The sequence below is a fragment of the Saccostrea echinata genome, unplaced genomic scaffold, assembly GCF_033153115.1.
Source record: "Saccostrea echinata isolate AGI-Se365-2 ecotype Australia unplaced genomic scaffold, CSIRO_AGI_Sech_v1 ptg000012l, whole genome shotgun sequence".
NCBI classification, from domain to species: domain Eukaryota; kingdom Metazoa; phylum Mollusca; class Bivalvia; order Ostreida; family Ostreidae; genus Saccostrea; species Saccostrea echinata.
The window spans coordinates 24,473,866-24,496,206 of record NW_026889761.1 but is presented as its reverse complement, the minus strand read 5'-3'; the positions used below and the strand labels follow the sequence as shown (position 1 = coordinate 24,496,206).

The following is a 22,341-nucleotide window of genomic DNA, read 5'->3' as shown; positions in this document are numbered from 1 at the left end:
AAACTACGGTAAAAAAAAAATTTAAAAGGCGTTATAACGCCTTTTCAAAGGGCGTTATAACGCGAAAAAAAGCGTTATTACGCCTTTTCAAAAGGCGTTATTACGCCCTTCCAAAAGGCGTTATTACGCCTTTCCAAAAGGCGTTATTAGGCGTTATTACGCCTTTCCAAAACGCGTTATTACGCCTTTGAAAAAGGCGTTATTACGCCTTTTTAAAAGGCATTATACGCCTTTCAAAAAGGCGTTATTATGCCTTTTGAAGGGCCATTATTATGTCTTTGACAGGCCCGTGCTTTTAAAGTGGGGGGGGGGTCCATAAAATTGACAAGCAAACAAAAAAAAAGACCCCCCCCCCCCGAAAAAAAAATAAACTGCCTAAACTTGAGGGGAAACTTTTTCTAATTTTTCGGTAAAACTTTTTTTAAATGCAATGACTTGCCCGAGTTTAACCATACTGCAACAAAATGTTAAGGGACCAAGCAATCAATAAATGATTTTTTATATTTAAACTATAGCAAGACTATTCTCCCAAAAAGTGGGGTGGGGGACCCCCCCCCCCCTCACATTCGTACTACCGGCCTGTTTGAAAAGGAGTTGTATCCAAAAATGGAAAGGCGTTATTTTAAAATAAGAAAATACATGAAAGATTGAACCAAAGCCATCTTTATTAATGCAATATTTAGATTATAGTTTTAATATTATAAATTATATTATAATATAATTATAGTATTTTCTATATTCCTGCACATCTCGCAGACAGTTGTTTGCATTTTGCATGCATATTAAGAAAAGTCAACATTCTACTTTTGAAAATCCAGGATATAGGCAGAACCAGCTTTGGGCTTTGCAAGCCACGTATTAAAAATTCATGTCAAATTTGAAATATTTTTCTCTCCTCTTGGTAAAAAAAACAGGCAAAGTATTTGCATAGGTATAATGAGCAATTAGCCTTCAACAAAATTTCTGAAATCCATACACCTTGGTAGAAGCGTCTGGCATCAGAGAAGGACTAAGTTGGTTTAACACTGAAAATATTTTACACATTTAAAAATCTTTTTTTCCTAGAAATCTAATTATAATCAGCCCCCAGGGTGGGCTAAGTAAGTCATGTATTGAAAAAAAAGGCTTAATAACGCCTTTTGGAAAGGCGTAATAACGCCATTTTAAAAGGCGTAATAACGCCTTTTGGAAAGGCGTAATAAAACCTTTTGGAAAGGCGTAATAACACCTTTTGGAAAGGCGTAATATTGCCTTTTAGAAAGGCGTAATAACGCCTTTTGGAAAGGCGTAATAACGCCTTTTTTCGCGTTATAACGCCTTTTGGAAAGGCGTAATTACGCATTTACTTGTGTTATTACGCCTTTTTCCGCGTTATAGCGCCTTTTCAAAAGGCGTTATTACGCCTTTTTTCGCGTTATAACGCCTTTCGAAAAGGCGTTATAACGCCTTTTAAATTTTTTTTTTACCGTAGTTTGATCCTAATAGGCTTTCGTAGTAATATAATGAGTTCATGATATCTTCAAAAAATAAAATAGTCTTTAATTATTTGAGTTTATTTTAATTTTGAGCTCCATGAATAAAGGTGTGTCCCTAAATCATTGCCTCTCACATGTCCCATCCCTCATCATATTTCAAACAATTTAAATGCGCACCCGCTCTTTTTTTTTTTTTTGTTATTTATAAAAACTAATTTAGTCTCTCTCTCTCTCTCTCTCTCTCTCTCTCTCTCTCTCTCTCTCACCTTTTCACAGTTTTCACGCTCTATTGACCAGCATTGGTCACGTGAGCTGACCCTGAATGAGAATTCGTCACACTGATATTAGAGTCTAACTCGAATAGCAGTGATTTGCATTTGCTTCTGCAAAAGCCTTCCAAGCAATCTATCAAAGCATTCTTTCATCATCAAAGACACAGAAGAAGATTACTTCAGACTGAGGTAAGTTGATTTTTGTTGTAATCATTATTTTTGTTTTTTACTTTATACAATGTTTTTGTTGAAAACGTGATCATCGGTGAGTACTTGATTGTTCCCGCCGCCATTTCAGGTCACTGTCTAATATTAGCCACACATGTGAAACATTGCTTTACATCATTACCAAATTTTGTAAGTTAAAACATATTTATTAGACACTATAGACAATAGACAATATTTTTTTCCAATCAAGGGCCCCCAGAGAGGCATGAAAGATACATTAGTAGACAAAGGCAATACATTATCAATAAGATAAATTAAAAAAAAAGTAAAAGTAAAGTACATACAAAGCAAGTTGGTGTGCTTTACAATGTCATATTAAATGATAAGAGAGGTAGTTTCCAAGTTGAAGTAAGACATTCATATTTTCACATGCAATGATCCAAAAATATTTTTGAGAACTATCTAAGCTCTATTATGCTCAATTAAAATTTTATGTTTCTGTGCTTCATTTAGAAGTTTGGTTCTTTTTTTCTTTGTAAAAAGGACAATCTATGGTAAAATGTATTTCATTTTCCACTACATTCAAATTACATTTTTCACATATTCTTTTATCTCTTTCTAGTCCAGTTTAAATTTTAAGCCTGTGAGAAGATATTCATAATCTGGTTATTTCCCTTCTAAAGTCAAATTTCTCCAGGAATGTTAAATATTCTTCACATTGGAAATTACTTTTCAGCTTTACATAAGAATCCGATTTTCCAGGAGAATTTTTTTCTTTAGAGTTGAACCAAGAGCAAATAAACTTTTTGAGGATTTGATTATTGATGACAATTTGGAATTTAGATAGACTCAAAGAGGAGGCATTTTTTGATATTTCTAAAATTTTCAAAAATTCAAGTATACAAGAACCAGGAGTCTCTATTTGTACTCATCGTCTCTAGCCACAGTCCGGAGTCTGCATATAGCTCTCTCCTACCCATGGCTGCTTGATCACAAAAAGTGTCGTTATCTTGAATATTTACGCCTCTATATTGTGATGTCATGTTCAGCCAATGACAATATTTGTTTCCATCAAAATCAACAATTGACGTCAACATTATACAAAAAATGTTCCATAAACTGCGATTGGGTAATGAAAGGTCGCGTCAAAGTCCATTATCCGACTATGCTTTACTCGCATTGGTCAATATATTAATGAGCTACGAAATATTCTCTTCTCATTCAACCACGGCCAGAATGGGAGAGGATCATACATTTTGGCCGTGGTTTGCGACGATGACTTGTACTAAGTGTTTTGGAATTAATAAAAGCATTGTACAGAGGAGAATTGTTTTCAGAATTTTCCAATCTATGCCAATATAATAACATTGATTTTTATGATATCAATATAATATGGAAATCTACAACATTCTGACATTTCTACAAAATTGGCACTAATTCTTATGAACACCCAAAATAAATTTACAAAACTTCAAGTGTAGCTTGTCAGGTTCTGAAAAATTATATACATTGTCAACTGAGATACCATTTCTGAATCGTGGTGAATGAGGATTAAAAACATCCCATATTTTGCTGCCATATAACAGTATTGGCTTAAGTGTATGGTCAAAAATATGTAGACTAGTTTTAACAGAAGGATGAAATGCTAATATATCTTTACATAACTTAAAATAACATTTCAAACCTTTTTTTGTACAATGCATCTTTAGCCTACGAAAAAGTACCTGATGCAGTGTAATAAACACCAAGATATTTATAATTGGTAACATTTTCGAGTATACTATTAGTCAATAAAAATTTATTCTTCAACAGTTTACCAGATTTTAAAGAACTACGCACGGTAACTCGCGATTCCCGCCTACATTTTACAACCATTTATTTCAATATTGATGACAATTTGGCCATCAAATCTTTGTTTAATACAAAGAACAGTTCAATGGTAATTGATTAATTATTTTAATTCCAGTGCTAAATAGTAAAATATCCCTAATTCCAGCTCTTGAAATAAGGGGGGTAGACGATATTTTCCACTGAAATCGGGCTATAAAGCATCACCATATTCTGAAATAGTCTTGGATAAGAATAAATGTTTCTTAAATCTTTTCTTATGTTTAATGCATATAAAATTAAGCATATATATTCGTAAAAATCGACAAAACATGCATATTATACATTTATTGACTGGGTTCAAGAGCAACATGCATTTTGTCGGACCCAAGAACCAAACTGTTGCCTGAGGCCGTTAGGACGAAGGCAACAGTTTGGTTCGAGGGTCCGACAAAACGCGTTTTGCCTGAGAAACTAGTCAATAAATGTTTTGTTATACCTTTCACTTTTTATTACAACATATTTAATAAATAAAGCACAATTTACTTGCCATTAAACTTTATTTTAAACAGGTGAAAAAAAGTACTCAGAATTATGAACACATAATGAAACTAATTAAGTTTGTGTATTTGTTAAAGACAATGGTACACTGGTTGAAGTTGCACGAATTAAAGTCTTGTTTTTGCGCATTTTTCTCATATGGGGAATTGAGGTTTGTAGGCAGCATTGGTATTTCTAATAAATCAAGGTCACTCAAACTTAACACAGATTCTTCCGAAGTTGTCTGCTCAGTGAGTGTTGTTTTCTCGGTGACGGTCACAGTCTGGGGAAGAATTTTTTCGGACAAAGCGTTGGACATGCCATGGATCTTATTTTCACTGAGATGTGAAGAATAATGCTTAAGACTCGTCTCTGACTTATGTTTAGATATTCCGATGATGTGTCTACCCTCATATCCACTCTCGTCAAGTAAGGTAATACACGTGGCCCTGATGCAATGATTAGTATAAACGGCTAATTGTATTCGGCGCGTCGGCGCGCCAGCGCGTCCATCTCGTCCATCTCATCCTAATATCACATAAGTATTTTCTCCTTGCATTAAAACACTCAAATGACATCGATTTTCTCAATAATTTAAGCATTATCGCTTATATTCAAGTCGACAGCCCGAGCCCGATTGTAATTTTTTGTTGGGTGGATCCAGAAATTTTTCCCTAGGAGGTGTTGGCTCAAATCGCAAGGGAAAGAGGTCCGAGGCATAGCTTTAGTAATTTTTCTATGTCAGTTTGGATCTGGATCCCCTTTGATCCTTGCATGCCTTACCACAATTTGTGCTAGAGTAATCCGAATTTTACCCCAATTTTTTGAGTTGGCCTACTTTCAATATCTCTCTCTCTCTCTCTCTCTATATATATATATATACAAGGGTTGTCCAAACAGTTCGTGGACAAGGGCGTTTTTGTCAAAATGAATGGTTCAAGATATGCTTATTGTATACCAAAATATTAGTTATGAAAATCCAAGTCAGAATAGTTTGATTTTTATTGTTTGAACGTTATATTTTTGTAAAAAGGTCGCCGATAGTGCGCACTGACCAGGGTTAAAATGCCATGAACTTTTAAATAAAGTGATCTGATTGAAATGATCATTTTCTTTTTAAAACGAGTCAAAGCTGAATAAAAATTTAATATATCACAAATAAAACGGTTATCGCCATTTTCTGATACCTTTAGTATCGCTTACTAAATAGACAATGAAAATATTAAGTGAAAACCGCAAGAAGTATGTTTCAAAAATTGACAGAAAAAGCGACGTCGGCCATCCTAACGGGACAGCGTCCAATCATACAATTATGGTTAATATGGTTGAAACGTCATCAAAAACAAAATATTTATTCAAACAACTTAAATTTATTGGAAAATATTTAGTCTAGTGATTTGTAATTGGTGAAAACGATTTTTCAACGGTGTGTAAAATTCTGGAGACATACAAGAAGTGGAAAACCACTGTTATTTGATGAAAATAGGATATATTCCTATTCATGACGTTGTTATAAATATAACGCCGTTGGGCTGGGCTGTGCATCCTGTGTTTACGAAGTGTTCATATTGATGACGCTCGTAAATTATTGTGTATTGTTTTGAATTTTAAAATTTAAATTAATTATAATTAATCTATACATAAATTTTATTGCACACATTTGGCAATGTGGCATAATAAAGAAAAATAGCGTGCGTCTATGAACATGCGATAAAAATCCAAAATTCATATTTCTGACGTTGTCATGAAATAAGCGTTACGTCAGACTGGCCCGTGCAACTTGCATATACAAAGTATTTACACCTATAATGTTCAGTAAATAGTGTGCATTGTTTAATTTTTGTATATTTACTCAATCATGGTCTATATTAAGATATTATCATACATGTTTGCCATTGCGGACTTTATAAAGAAATTTAAGCATTTGTCCACGAACTTTTTGACAACCTTCGTATATATATATATCATTATGTATCACAAAAATTTACCGGTATTACGTAATGACCCTAGACTCTAGAGTTTAACCCCCTTTTTAGAGACTTGATTGGTATCAGTGTTTGACAAAGATTCCTTGTTACGTATTAAAATAATACTACTATTAAAAATTAACTTGTCTTTATTTCAGGAGGGGGGGTAACTTTAGTTACAGAAATGACTGGCCTGTAAACCTAAACAGATCATTTGCACTACAGATCATGTGCCAGTATACATAAAGTCCTGCCTCCATATTGTAGTCTTCTCAACCATTTATCTCATTAAAAATCCAGTCATATAAAATACATGTACAATGGTTCCATCAACATTCTTTAAACATTAATTTTTGTGGTTTTGTGTTTTGCAGAGTGAAAATTAAAATAGAATTTGATGGTCATTAGAGTAAGAAGCATATCAAAAAGTTTTATAATGACCTGTGTTCACGAAATACTGAGTCATTCGCTGATTGCACAAAAATTGATGCCAATGAAAATTGATAAAACCAGTGTATTTACTGTATTAAGGATATCCAATCCTCAGCCAGGAAGGATAACTCTTAAATTCATTATTTTATTTAAAAAGTCTCAAAATGAAGCTTGAAATTAAGATCTTTTCGTGCAACAATTTTCATTTTATGCATCTTAATATGTTTCAAGGTTCTTTGAAGTCTTAGAAACGATATTGTAAAAAGTTGACATCTGTATCCCATAAAAGAAAAAAAAAATAAATTCATTTTTAGAGAAATCGAATTTCCTTTAGTCTAGCATTAGATACGATTGCTTATTAGTATAATATGAAATTAGATGTGATATTTGATGTCTAGCAATGATAGCACAAGCTTTTTACACTATGTATTATATGACGATTGAAGTAAAAAGAAGAATTAAAATACTGTATAAGCATAAAAATGATGCAATTTTCTCCAAATGCCTGGATACCTATATTTTCCTATCCTAAATTATATTTGTTGATCAATTTTCAATTAGAAAATGCATAGCTGGTGTTTTTATTCGCATTTCTTGAAAATATGTTTAAGATTTCATAATTTTCCCTATATGATATGATTAACTATAATGATGAACTTTGAAGAAATTCCATGGGTAAATTCACGTTACTATGTGAAATCAGAGACATTTTTGTGAGCAATTTCAATTACTTAAAAGTTGAATTTCAGAACCTGAGGATCGGAGTACCTTAATTAGTGGCCATGAATAAAAGAAACCACAGGCAGTTAAATAATGATGTTGAAGCTTCAAAAACATAATTCCATCTATGAAACTTTCTCTTTTTAGCCGGGCTCATTGCTCGTATAGCAATAGCCGGCTTATGTTACGGTGTTCAACCGGAAATGCTGCTTCCTCACCGCCAAATTAAATACGAGTAAGAATATAGTACGTATGCTCAACCACCTTTGAAGCAATACAAACACTTAATTAAACAAATTTAAGTTAACTAAAAAATTCTCCAAAAAAAAAAAAAAAAAAAAAGAAAAGAAAATAATGGTAATACTCTTTCTCCCCTTTTCTTCAATGAATTATTTGTCTAAAAAATGCGAAAGGTAATTTCATCAAGTCTGCCAGCTTCACATTCTATAAATAAAGGTTCTGTTACCAGGCTAACACTAATGCGGGGAGCACGTGACCCGATGCACACCTTTATGCAAAACTCCCCGCTAAGGACCCGTCTGTGTATAAATGTTTGACCTTGCTGCATCAATGTTTATTTACTTCTGTAAGCGATGTTAGACCCCAAAACGATGCATGTGATAAATTGTTTACGCTGTTAAATTCAAACTGCATTTTATTTAATTTTTTCTTAAACATTTTTTATTCATACTATATACCATAAATATATTTTTATGTGTTACATATTCTTCCAGTGTCTAGTTGTTATTCATCTGTAATTACAATGTATGTTTCATGTAAAACGGTCTTGTTCACTTCTCTGTACATATGTAAATGGGCCCGGCTCTCTGTTTTTCTCAGTACTTTGATTATTTATGATATCGCGCCCGATGCTAACAGAATTGTATAAGCGATAATTTATTTAATAAACAAAATCTATTGCGCGAGCGCGCCGATGCGCCAAATACAATTAGCCGTATAAACAAAAGATAAGTTGGCATCTTTACTTATTGTCGCCATCATACAGCCCAGGGTATTTTTTCCCACAACCATGTTGTCATACCAGACTCCTGCTTGATCCGCCACATTTTTTTAGGTCTCACACGCTGGATTTAGCTTCGATATGTACTTCTCAAAACTGCTGACGAGACATGCTGGATTACCTGTAATTAAACAATGCCTCAATTAACTGTTTTTATAATGAAAATATACGTGGTTGAATAAAGTCACAGGCACCTGATTTTTTGTTTTATAAAAAAGCCCTAGATTACCCCCCCCCCCCCCTTTTGTACAAAAACACAAGTTATATATTTACATGTTTTCATAAAGAGTGGGTAGGTTTTATCAGTTTATTTGAAATTTACCGTTAAGAATTATAGGGGCCTCTGATACAGTTCCAACCCAAGTTAAAAAAAAAAACTTACCGGGTTTTTCGTACATTCTAGCAGCCGTATTGTCATGGTCTTCTATAGCTTCACAATGATTTTTAGTAAGCCTGGACACGTTGCTTCCGACATATCTCCTCCCCTCCGAATCTGCACGAATTTGGAAATCCGTTGGTTTCATATTGCGTAGATTCTCTCGTCCCCGATTGCAAAAAAACATCATGATTTCAAAAAATACCTTTTGTTGTAAAGTTCTGGGTGTAGTTGTATCAAATACATTAGATTAGTAAAGTTTTTTCATATTGGCATCAGAAATCAGTGTTTTATGTTCTGTTTGGATACCTTCCTTCTTTATTTTCACCAAACAAGCACTGAACATGTCGTTAGCGCCTTTAAAATCACTGTCATTTATGATGTCTCACTTGTAAGATTTTAGAAAAACTCTCTGTTATCCAAATCGCATTGCTATCATTGTAGATCTCGCATATATTGTACCATCTCTTTTTCGAACTTCACAATAAAAAATTAGAAATTCGGCAGCTTCGTTCCTGCTTTTTCCATTAAAAAAAATTTCAACGGTGGATTCGTACTTGTGGGCTAGGTATTCCGACAAAATTCTTTCAGCCACTTTCACCACATTTTTCGTATTGCTGCTATCCCGGTTTTCCATTATGTTTTCAATTTCTTCGTCATTATATGAAGCAAACCTTCCATTTCCTTCCATGATTGCAATGCAGATGACAAAATTTAAATGTTAATTTCAATTATCCACAATGCGGATTTAACTTGGTCAGTTTCGTAACTGTCGAATACAAATGGACTCGTGTCGTATAATTCCGCCAAAACTGCGGATAATAACGAATGCAAATTAAGCGTGACGTAAAATACCCCCCACAGCGGTCCAATATCTTGCTGACAGGTCCAATATCTTGATCTGTGGGCAAACATCGATTTTTTTATGCCCGCTCAGTAAAACATTGAAATGTCAGACTTTTTTTAGTATAGATTTATATAGAAACTAATTTTTAAAGGTATAACAAAGTTATTTATTAGTTTTGTGTGCTTTATACGGTTTAAATAAAGGTGCAATTATGGCGGGAAATGTCGACTATGCATGCTCTTGGGGGATGTAAATTTCTTCTTCCATTCTAAATAAATTTCAGGTGTCCAAAACATGTTTGTTTTATAACAAATAATAACAAAAGTCATCATTGGCCATGTAGTGCCGTGCATAATTATTCTAGAGTTGCATTTTTAGATGCAGACACATGTAGTATCAGGAGGGTGGGGGCAGCTAGGAAGAAATATGAAAACTCATTTAATGAAACTGTGAAAAGCAATGAAAATAATAATAATAATTTAAAATTAAAATTTTCAACAAATTAAAAAAGGAAAATTGTCCAGACATGAAAAACCTATTTTGGGGGAGGGAATGAAAAATTATGATAACTTACTTGAAAAAAAAACTGGAAAGCAAAATTAAAAGAAGGAAATTGTCCAGACTTGAAAATTACATTACACATTGCCCTGGTTTGACTGTACTGAAACAAAAAGTGTGGGATAAGAGTAACCAACTTTTCAAATATTTTCAACAGAAAATGGTTATGCTTAGAAACAAGAGGCCCATGGGCCACATCGCTCAAGCACAATGGCTAAGAAAAAGCACAAATCAATTCAGTATTGAAAAGTTTACCGGGGATGGGGGGGGGGGGGGAGCTTGAATTTTAAACTATGTGAGGATACTTCCATATCAATATAACAAATGGCTTTGCTGTTCTTGAGAAGAATATTTTTAAAGATTTTTTTCCTATATTTATATTCCTTTGTAAAAATTTGACACCCCATTGTGGTCCCTCCCTACCCCCAGGGGTAATCATTTGAATAAACTTTAATTTAAACTACCCGAGGATGCTTCCATATCAATATGACTAAACATGGCTTTGCTGTTCTTGATAGAAAGATTTTTTTCCTTTATATTCCTATGTAAAACTTTGATCCCTCATTATGACCCCACCCTACCCCCGGGGGTCATGATTCGAACAAACTTGAATCTACATTATCTGAGAATGCTTCCTTATCAACGTGACTAAACTTGGCTTTGTTGTTCTTGAGAAGAAGATTTTTAAAGTTTTTTCCTATATTTCTATGTAAAACTTTGATCCCCCCTTGTGGCCCCACCCTACCCCCAGGGGTCATAATTTGAACAAATTTGAATCTATACTACCTGAGGATGCTTACATATCAATATGACTAGACAAGGCTTTGCTGTTCTTGAGAAGAATATTTTTTAAAGTATTTTCCTATATATTCCTATGTAAAACTTTGAACCCCCATTGTGGCCCCACCCTAACCCCAGAGGTCATGATTTGAAAAAAAAACTTGAATCTACAATACCTGAGGATGCTTCCATATTAATATGACAAATCATGGCTTTGCTGTTCTTGAGAAGAAGATTTTTTAAAGATATTTTTCTATATATTTCAATGTAAAACTTTGATCCCCCATTGTGACCCCACCCAACCCCCGGGAGTCATGATTTGAACAAACTTGAATCTACAATACCTGAGGATGCTTCCATATCAATATGACCAATCATGGCTTTGCTGTTCTTGAGAAGAAGATTTTTAAAGATATTTTCCTATATATTCCTATAGGAAACTTTGATCCCCCATTGTGGCCCCACCCTACCCCCAGGGGTCATGATTTGAACAAACTTGAATCTACACTATATAATAAAGGTTTCCTATAAGTTTCAACTTTTTTGGGCCAGTGGTTCTGGAGAAAATTTTTAAAATATGCCACCAAATTTTCACTATTTCTGAATTATCTCCCCTTGAATGAGGGCATGGCCCTTCATTTGAACAAATTTGAATCCACTTCACCCAAGGATACTTTGTGGCAAGTTTGGTTGAAATTGGCCCAGTGGTTCTGGAGAAGAAGTCAAAAATGTGAAAAGTTTACAGATGGACGGACAGCTAGACGGATGGACGGACTACAGACAAAATGTGATCAGAAAAGCTCACTTGAGCTTTCAGCTCAGGTGAGCTAAAAAGGGGTATGTCAAACTTCATATGCTGACACATATTGATGAGAGGTACTCAACAAAAAAAAGATTTTGACCTTGACCTTTCCTTTGACCCTTATATTTTTCTTAATTTTAGATATTTGTGAAAACTTGTCAACTGTTAATTTTTTTAATACCTTTCCTTGACCTTCCTTGTGACCTTTGACTTTACTAGTTGCATTTAAATATCAGTTTCAAGGAAACTATTGAAGATATTTTTATCAAACTTCATATACTTTTATAAACATATATTTGTGAGAGCTATTAAAAACTGTCATAATTTTCTGACCGTAACCTACCTTAATTGTGACCTTGACCTTACTATTACTCTTTTATCTTAATCTTTTAAACAAAGAAGCAAGATACAATTTCCTTTTCATGTTGCATTTCTAATGTATACATCTTCACTAGCCAAGGGTTTCTGATATGTTTCTCTTTATAATTCCTTGGCCTACAGTGTTACAAAAATGTAGGGATTTTTTTCTCAAGTTGTGATTGGAATAAGTGTTTGCTAATTAGGTGTTTTACTGTATATTGAAATTCAAGGAAATTAACTTTGTTTTGTAATAAAGTTTTTATTATTATAGTATTAGAATGGAGCCAAGACGATCTACAAGAATTCGACAGCGCCCCCGGTGGTTCAGTGACTACGTCGTGGACTTTCCTGTAAGTGATAAGTTATAAAAGATTCACTTGTAACAAATGTTATTTAAGAAGGAAAGGGGAAGAGGGAGGGGATTAGAGTGCTATTTGATTTACATCTCCCTCTCTGAATAAATTTAATTATACTTTAAACTTTTTATGGCAAGATAGAATTTTGTTGTTATATCCCACTCTCTCTGTAATTCCTCTGGACTGGACTTTGAATAGAATAGAATGGTAATTATTTGCCATTCATGGTCCCTTTGGGGACATAACATAGATACTAGCTGCAATAATGTAGTCCTTTTTTTTATATCTGATATTTTCAGGAGAGGGCTACAATTCCACTGCATCTCCGTAATGGTGCAAATATATTTTTTAGATACGGCCGACTGCAGGCAAAAATTTTTTTTACATACAACTTACTTCCAATAAGACGGAAATGTTAATCACTGTCAACAACATAGCCCTTTATACGCAAAAACCATGTAAAATAAATCTGCTTGTTTACCAGTTGTTCTCCTCAGCAGCCATGACAGTTCTCACATGATGTACTGAGACTTGCATTTGAAAGTAGAATCACTTGATAAAGTAAATGTTGTTGTTGATAAATTTTTGTGTTGTATGGTATCACTAACCATTGATAAATAAAAGCATTCCATGTGATATTTTTTTTCATACACAGCGATATTTATGTTTAAATTAAGGGACATCCTAAAAGATACGCTCCCTAGATCCTGAATTCTCATTGGTTGTTCCAAAATAAAATCGATCAACAGGTGAGTAAACATGGTGGATACCAGGGTAAATTCAAGTTTTGATGTTGACATACACAAAAAATAACCGATATATGGATTGTTCTGTATATTTTTGGATCAATTCATGTCTTGCTTAACTACATTTTATGAGTTCAGGTAAGATACATTAATAAAATAGCCACTTACTGAAAATTTGAGCCGAAATTAGTGCGGGAGTGATTCACTCCCGCACTTGCACCATTACAGAGATCCTAAGGAGTTGTGGCCCCTTCCCCCCCCCCCCCCCCCCAAAAAAAATTAGAGAGGGCTACATTATTGCAGCCACCTTGAGATACAAGTAGGGTAAGTATGATTTGTAAACACTCAAAAGGACAAGAAAACACATTAACATACAGCAATACAAAACATAAAAATGCTAGATACTGAGTGTAGGCAAAACAGAAGTAATGAGTAATTTTATATATCTCTCTTACACCAGGAAGCTATATATATGGCATTACATTTTTTTTTCACTTTAAGTATTTAATTCTGTTAAATAAAAGGATCTGAACTATGAATTCAAATTGTGTTAAGTAATACAGATGTTTATATGACCTTTAATGATTGGTTAATCTTTGTTTAGCACTGGTTTATTCCAATATATCATCTTTTTTTGTCATTAGATCTCCGATCTTAATGCCTCATTTTACTGATAAGTGTTAAAAAATTTAGATCCCAAGCAGTACATTTTTTTTTGTACTTTAAGAATTTAATTCTGTTAAATAAAAGGATCTGATCTATGAATTCAATCATGTTAAGTAATACAGATGTTTATGTGACCTTTAATTATTGGTTAATCTTTTTTAGCAGGTTTATTCCAATATATCTGATCATGGATTTGTCAATGATTATATTTTTGATCATACAAACTAGCTAGTAGGAAAAATAATACATAGAGATCATTTAGTAAAAATCTATATTAAATTTCATTTAAAAAGTCTTGTTTTTGCCCCCTGTATATTTACCAGACGGAAACTTAATCTATAGATATTATGAGCAAAGGTGCTTCTTCCAAAAACAGTGATTTTCATGGCCTCTTGCACTTAGTCAGGCTTTGGTGTTAGAATTATAGCTCTTAGGTTATAGTTATAGTTTTTGATAGACACAATTTTAGCAAAAGTTATTTCCTGTTGGTCGCCACATTGGGGGTATATACAAGCCCAAATTCCTTCATGATTCAGCCAATTTAAACTTGTCATACTGGGTAATTTGTTAAAGAAAACACAATTTTTCTTATGAATTTATGCATGTTAACACAAGCTTTCTTTAATTTGTAATTTTGGTATTTTAAAGATTTTGGCCCTTATATATATTTCTGCCATACAAGTTTAAAATTGGTTGCTCAAAGAGGAAAATTCGCTAGTTGGACCTACAATATGGCGGCCAACGGGAAATAACTCTTGCTAAATTCAGGCCTATCGAAAACTATCTAGTATTGATTATAGGTTGAAAATGCAATCATTCATTGAAAATCCCCTATGCTCTTAAGTATTTAAAATACAGACTAAGTGCATGGTTATGATAAACAAGAGTTCTTCCAAAATTGGGAAATTCAAGGCCCCTGAGACAGGGATTTTGTAATTAGGGTGGGGCTCCGTGATGAGCATGTTTGGAAATATTTATTCTGAAATATGCCCCCCCCCCCCCCCTCCTGAGACACTCTGGTGACCTTTTTGCTATAATTAATGTAATCTGTTTTTGTTTGTCATCATTAGTCAGCCATTAACATTAATTTAGAACATTTTCAGCTTCTTCTATGGAACCACTGAACCATAATTTTAACATATTTTGGCATAAAGCGTCTATGAGTAAAGTGGAACAAAATTTGTGAAAATCATGGTTCCTGCCTCCCTGGACCTAAGGGGTGGGGCTAAAACCATCAAAATTAGTGTAATCTTTAAAAATCTTCTTTGTTCCTGGAATTTAAGCTGTTGAACGGTTCCCATTTTTGTAATAAGCATTGAATCCTCTACCAAAATTGTAAAATTCATGGCCCCTGGGTCATGGGTTCTGAAGTTAAGGGAGGGGCTTTAATGATCTGTGAAAATTCATGATTTCTTTAAAAATCTTCTTTTCTCCCCTGTATAATTCGCACTGATGAATAAACTAGATGATTGCATGGTTAGGTGGTGACCATTTGATTTGGGGGGTGGGGGATGGCAAATTTTACCAAGTCAGATTATTTATTTTCATGTCGGTGAATGACAGATTCTTTATTTCCAATAAGATTAAGAAGAGATTATATATTTTCTTCATCACTGAAAAAAGTCTGACAAGCAAAAACATTAAAAAAAAAACCATCGAAGTCCATAACATATTTTTAGCTCACCTCAACGAAGTTGGGGAAGCTTATGTAATACCCTCAGCGTCGGTGTCAGCATCCCAGATTAAAGCTTTTGGAGCAGTTTTCTTTTCAAGTACTTCTATGCCCTATATTAATCAGAGATGCATGGAGGATGCTTAAGATATGTCCTTGTACCAGTCAAGGTTTCAGATGCTGCAATTTCAGCTAAGGAATGACCATGTTAATGTTTTTGGAGCAGGTTAAACTTTTTGGAGCAGGTTAAACTTTTTGAAGCAGGTCTTTTCTCCAAGTAACTATAGGCCCTATATTGACCAAACTTGCATGGATGATACATCTAAGGATGCACACTACTGAATTTGCTTCAGATATGCTAGATTTGATCTACAAAATTTCTGGATGAGTGACCAGATGAAAGCTTTTGGAGCAGATTTCATTTCCAAGTAACTTAATGTCCTATGTTGACCAAACTTGCATGGATGATACATCTAAGGATGCACACTACTAAACGAATGCTTCAGATGCTGTATCTGACCTATATTTTCTGAATGAGTGACCAAGTTAAAGTTTTTGGAGCAGATCTCATTTCCAAGTAACCATAAGCCCTATATTGACCAAACTTGCATGGATGATACATCTAAGGATGCACACTACTAAACTTGCTTCAGATGCTGGATCTGACCTATATTTTCCAAATGAGTGACCAGGTTAAAGTTTTTGGAGCAGATCTCGTTTTCAAGTAACTATAAGGTCTATCTGAATCAAACTTGCAGGGATGATGCATCAAGGGATGAACGCTCTCAAACTTGCTCCAGATGCTGGATTTGACAAATTACTTTAGAAAGACATTTTACTTATTTAAAATAAATGCCTTTTGTGACATATTGGATATTTGTGAGATCTGAAAAAGCACTCTCTATGCAGTTAAGTGATCAGGTATGGAAACAATGCAAAATCTATTGGTGCAACGTCCTTGTGATAGGCGGAATATTGGGATTTTGCAGGAATTGATCTTCAAAATTATATTATATCAATCCTTCTATTCTAACAAAACTAACTACAAACTACTACCATTCAGACACTTGTTCTAGATATGTGTAAGTAATCCCAAACAGCATGTAAAAATAATGTTGTCTATTTCAAACATTTTTAGCTCACCTAAACAAAGTTGGGAGGGGGGAGCTTATGTTATACCCTCGTCCCAGATTAAAGTTTTGGTGCAGTTTTCTTTTTAAGCACTTCTACGCCATGCATTAATCAGAGGTGCATAGAAAATTCTACTAGTGTGTTTCATTGTACCAGTCAAGGTTTCAGATGCTGCAATTTCAGCTAAAGAATGACCATGTTAATGTTTTTGGTTCAGGTTAAAGTTCTTTGTGCAAGTCTCATTTCAAAGTAACTATAAGCCCTATATTGACCAAACTTGCATGGATGATACATCTAAGAATGTTCACTACCAGGCTTGCTTATTGAATGCTGGATCTGACCTACATTTTCCTGATGAGTGAACAGGTTAAAGTTTTTGGAGCAGATCTCATTTCCAAGTACATTGTAACAATATGCCCTATTGACCAGACTTGCATTGGATGATACATCTAAGGATGCACACTACTGGACTTGCTTCGGATGCTGAATCTGATCTAATTTTCCAGATGAGTGACCAGTGTAAAGTTTTTACAGCAAGTCTCATAAGGCCTATCTGAACTAAACTTGCATGGATGTATCAAGGGATGAACACTCTCAAATTACTTTAGATGCTGGGTTTAACTTGCATTTTCTGGAAGAGTGACTAGCTTAAATTTTTTTTAGATAAGTCCATTAATCCCAAGTAACTGCAAGCCTTATCAGACCAAACTTGCATAAATGTTGCATCTAGGGATGCACACTACTAGATTATTAGCTTAGTGTGGGACTTTGCCTTACTTAAAGACAACATTCGTTGAGGTGAGCTCTGTAATCTCTGATTACCTGTGTTTTTATCTGTTGTTATGTAGGCCTATGGCTCGGCTTATCCCCAGTTTCTTTGACCAAACTTTAGCATTGGCTATAGCTTTTGAACAGTTGGTGCTTCTATATTGCACATGTGTTTTTCGTGTGACCAGACTTCTTTGTGGATGAGACTTCTGGTTAGTTATATATATATATTTATCATTTCTATTCTTGTTTTTGATATGATCTTTTTTATCTTTTAAGGTGCGAAGGTCCAGGGTGAAGCCGATGGTGAAGGTTGATGATGCTCTTCAGCAGCCTGAGAAGGCGGCACTGCCACTCCCTGAGGCTGTAGAGGATCTATCTCAGGAGAAGCTTGAGCAGACTGTAGAGGTGGCTGTGTCATCTCCCCAGTCTGTGATAGCAGCTCCTGAGCTAGAGCTTGTTCAGCCTGAGGAAGTGAGTCTGCCGTCCCCTCAGCCAGTCATAGCCCTTCCTTGGCTAGAACTTGACCAGACCGTGGAGGTGGCGCTGCCATCTCCTCAGCCTGCTCAGGTTCCAGTGGAGGAGGAGGCTGGGCAGACTGAGGAGATGGAACTGCCGTCTTCCCAGGTTGTTGAGGGTCATCCTCGGCTTTCTAGCCTTGGGTCACCGATGACAGAGATCCCTCCTGAACAGCCATCACCCATGAGGGAACCTGTGAGGCGAGGCTTTGCAGCATTAGGAGGAGAATTGGTGCAGCATTTGTTTAGGAATGTGGATGTCTCTTTAGTAACTGGTATTCTTTTCCCTATTCTCACCTCTTTTTAAATAATCTCCCCCTTTCCCTTCAGTCTGTTAGGTATAAAACTAATGTTTATATTTAAGTAAGAGTAATTTTTTTTCCTAAATTTCCTAAATTTTTCACTATAAATATTATTAAATTTTCTCCTTTCATTTCAATATCTAAAGGATAAAACTTGAGTAAGATTTGAGTTAGATTTTCTCCTAAGTCATATTGTAATTTCCATCTAGGAATCTCAATACACAATATCATTCAGACATAAATAATTCAGGAATTATTAACTTTTTGTTAATAACATAAATATACCCCCCTTTTTTTAAATTCTAATTTTGTAAGACCATATTGAGTTTAAATAAGTTTAAATTTGTCCTTATTTTCTCCTGGTTACTACATCTAAATATCTCAATGAAAGCACACACCGTTATTTAGATGTAGTTATTCAGGAGAGTAACTAAATGTTAAGGTTTAATTTAGTTAATAAATAGTGCCAAGGGCTTCATTTTCCTCCTGTTCTTTAATTTTAATCAAATCTAAAACTAAAATAAAATTAAAAACTTAGGAAAAATTAAACAAGAGGTTAATTAAATTATGAATTTTCCTAAATTACAATAACTAGTGATTAAATTTTTCTACAACTAAAATAAGTTGACTGATCAAGTTAAACTGAATGGTTTAGTTAATTTTTACAATCTCCCTTTGGATTTTGTGTTCATTTAAAGTTGACCTTAGTATCACCATCATACAGGCATTGACATTAATTAAAGTTATAATAAAAGCTTATATTCATTTCTTAAGACTAAGTGTTAATTCCTTCTTTCTTGTTTTCATCGATAAATAGGGTTAAATTTATTTTCCATCAATTTCAATTTTTCAGGTTTTAAAGTTAAAGTTATTCAAATTTTCACTAAAGAGAAATTGAAATCATTAAATTATTGAAAAGAAGTAAAATCTAGAGCTTTCATTGTAAAGAGGGTTTCTTTTCCACTTTTCCATTTTCATTACTTCCTGTGTGTGCATGATGGGTTCAGTATTTTGTTTGATATTTTGTATTTGTACTGTGCATTCATTTTATGTATGTCTCAGATAGGTCTTGTTGATTGTAAACCTAAGTATTTATTTGGTTTATGAAGTAGGACTTATAATCTTTTCTAACCCCCCCCTTTCCACGGGTCTGCTATAGTTGCTATAGTTGTTTGTTTATTGTTTAACATCCCTCGAGAATTTTTCACTCATATGGAGACGCCACCACTTGCTGGTGGAGAGCTACAAATTTTGACCTATACTTGATTGGCACTTAGGGCCTTTGAGCAGTGAGGGGCCTTTTCTGTGCCAACACCTTCTGTGACATGGGACCTCAGTTTATACGGTCTCATCTGAAGGACCAGTCTCCACGTCCCACAGTGGGATTCGAACCCCTGCTATAGTTGTAATTTGGATGCTATAGTTGTAATTGGGATTACTTTTTAGGAAGTAAAAGCTAATTTTTTTAAACACATGGAAATATTTTTGAAGATCTAGGTTACATTGTAGTATAAATACATTGTATATTTTGGGGGGGCATCTCAAGGATCCTTTATAAATCCTTTGTCCCTTGAATATTTTGGTTAATTAGAACGTATTGTTAGAACTTATCTTCTTTCCTCTGTTTTATAATTAGACTAAAGTCAAGTATTCTGATTTTACCTTTTTTTATTTCAGTCCTTTGTAAAATTTTTAGATTTAATACTTAAATTGATTATTAAGATAAAATGAAGCCCCTTTCTCTCTCCGATTTTCTCATGAAGGCTAGTGGTTAAATACCTCAACTCAAGCACACACCGTTATTTAGCCACTGCATTCATGAGAGTAATTTAAATTTGTTACATTAATTATTCAAATCTAATTTCTAATTTGTTCTCAATTTAATATTTCTTTATTTTCAAAAATAATTTTTGGGGATATGAATTAGACATTAAACTATTAATTTAGGCTTACTACTGTGATGTGTGTAATTTCCATTAATTTACCTTTAATTCATTTACCTGTAATTTTTAGTTATGACCTTGAGATGTCCCTGATGTGTCTGTGATCAATGTTAAAGTTAAAATTTTATTGATTTGTAATGTATATATAGATATATTATAGTATTGCGTTTGTGTGAATTTGTATATCTCATGGATTTCCTGTATTCTAAACTTCATAAATAATTCATAGCTTATAAATTTCCCTTTCTTATCCCCAAGATTGTGCGAGCTCAGTTAAAATTTAAAATTTGATTATTTATTGCTTTACTGAGATTATTTCACTTTATTATTTATTTTTCTAAGATTGAAGTAATTATTAGTACTTTGTAATCGGTAAATACATGGGTAATTTCAGTTTTCCACCCCATTACTGTTTACTGTAATTTGTCAGTAAGCTCAGAGGTTCATTTTTGTAAAAATAAAAAGGACATTTTTCTTCTCTCTGTAAATACAGTCTAAAACAACAGTATCAATTTCAGGAAATAAATTTCGTAATCAAATTTCCCTTATAAAATCTTTCCATTAGGAGTAAGATTACTGTAAAAGTTTAATGTTTATATGTTTGAAGGTGGGGATCCATTTCTTTTCACTATTTATTTACTTATCTTTAATTATAGGTTCCTTCTCTGAGGTATAACTATTTGTTTAATTATACTTCGTGGTTGATTTATTCAATGTATTAAGTTATGATAAGTAATGAAAAGATTGTCACTGATAATTGGTTGACCATCGACATACGCTTACCGATTCAAATCTTTCTTTAGGAATTTTATGAATTCCATTGCTGAGAAAATGAAATGTAGTGTGCTTTGCATAATGAACATTTCTGTATGCATTGTTTTGTTCATTTTTTCCCCAAAACAAATTGGACACAAACCGTACCTTCAATTTCCTGACACGGCATCTGCTAGCCATGAATTTTTTTTTGAAAGCTCTGACAATTTGTATCCTTGATCAATTTAAAGCTACTGATTATAAGTGATGATAAATTTTGAAAGTTTCCATGTTGTTCAACACTAGTACAGTTAAACTCGTTTAGTACAAACACGGATAAATTCATTATATCCAATATAATGAATTTACGGATATAGCATTTTTTTTTTTAATTCCCGGCGAAATTCATAACAATTTCTTCTTAAATTGTACAAATATAACGAACTCGGATATAGCAAATTTACGGTTATAATGAACTGATTTTGTGTCTCCTGGAAGTTAAATACATTTGGTAAACATACTTAAATGAAAAAAATCTGTATTGCGAACTCGTTTTGTATACTTTAAATACTTTGTTATACGGATATAACAAATTATGGATATAGTGAAGTAAATTCGCAGGTCCCCAGAACTTCGCTAAAACCGAGTTTTACTGTATTAATGTATTGATGTATAATATTATTATCACTATGTCTGTCTGTCTGTCTCATTCTGAGACCATATCAACCGTTCATTTGATGCATATCTTTGCTAATGCATATGAACTGTATTTTTATGCTTTAGTTACTTGGGTTAATGAACTTATGATTTAGACTTATCCTCAGCTTCTCACAAGCAGTAATTAAACCAAATTTGCACTTGATGCTTCTATAGATGCTTTCTCTGATGCTGCGTCTGACTTACATTCTTGATTAATTGGCTCAGATTGTTTTCATTATTTAGATTTAGTTCCAAACTGATCTTGTTCTTTATCGTATATCTTTGGATGCTGACTTTGATTCTTACTTTGGATGCTGCATCTGACCTACATTGCCTATTTTTGGCATAGTCTCCTGGCTCTCATGCTGCCACTTACAATGTTGCATCTGCTGCATAGTCATTGAATGCTGCATTTAACCTACATTTTAGATGTGATCAGGAGAAAGATAAGATTTAGGTGCTTTCTTTTTTTCATAAAAAAGAATCCTCTATGCAGTATTTGAATTATAGCATATATTGTACTGTGTTCTACAATTTTTGGTATATGTCCTTTTTGATAAGTGCATTTTTTTTTGTATTTTCCATGTATTTGTATATTGTTCAGCGTGTGAATTCCAATGTTTATTGTTTTCAATATTGTTA

At 33.8% G+C, this 22,341-nt stretch overlaps 1 long non-coding RNA gene across 1 annotated transcript; it reads left to right on the top strand.

The window, feature by feature from the left end:
- Positions 1 to 1,737: 1,737 nt before the first annotated feature.
- Positions 1,738 to 17,836, top strand: LOC133185597 (uncharacterized). Its single transcript, XR_009720929.1, has 3 exons — positions 1,738 to 1,936; positions 12,423 to 12,495; positions 17,764 to 17,836. It is a non-coding gene; the product is annotated as an uncharacterized LOC133185597 (long non-coding RNA).
- Positions 17,837 to 22,341: the final 4,505 nt, after the last annotated feature.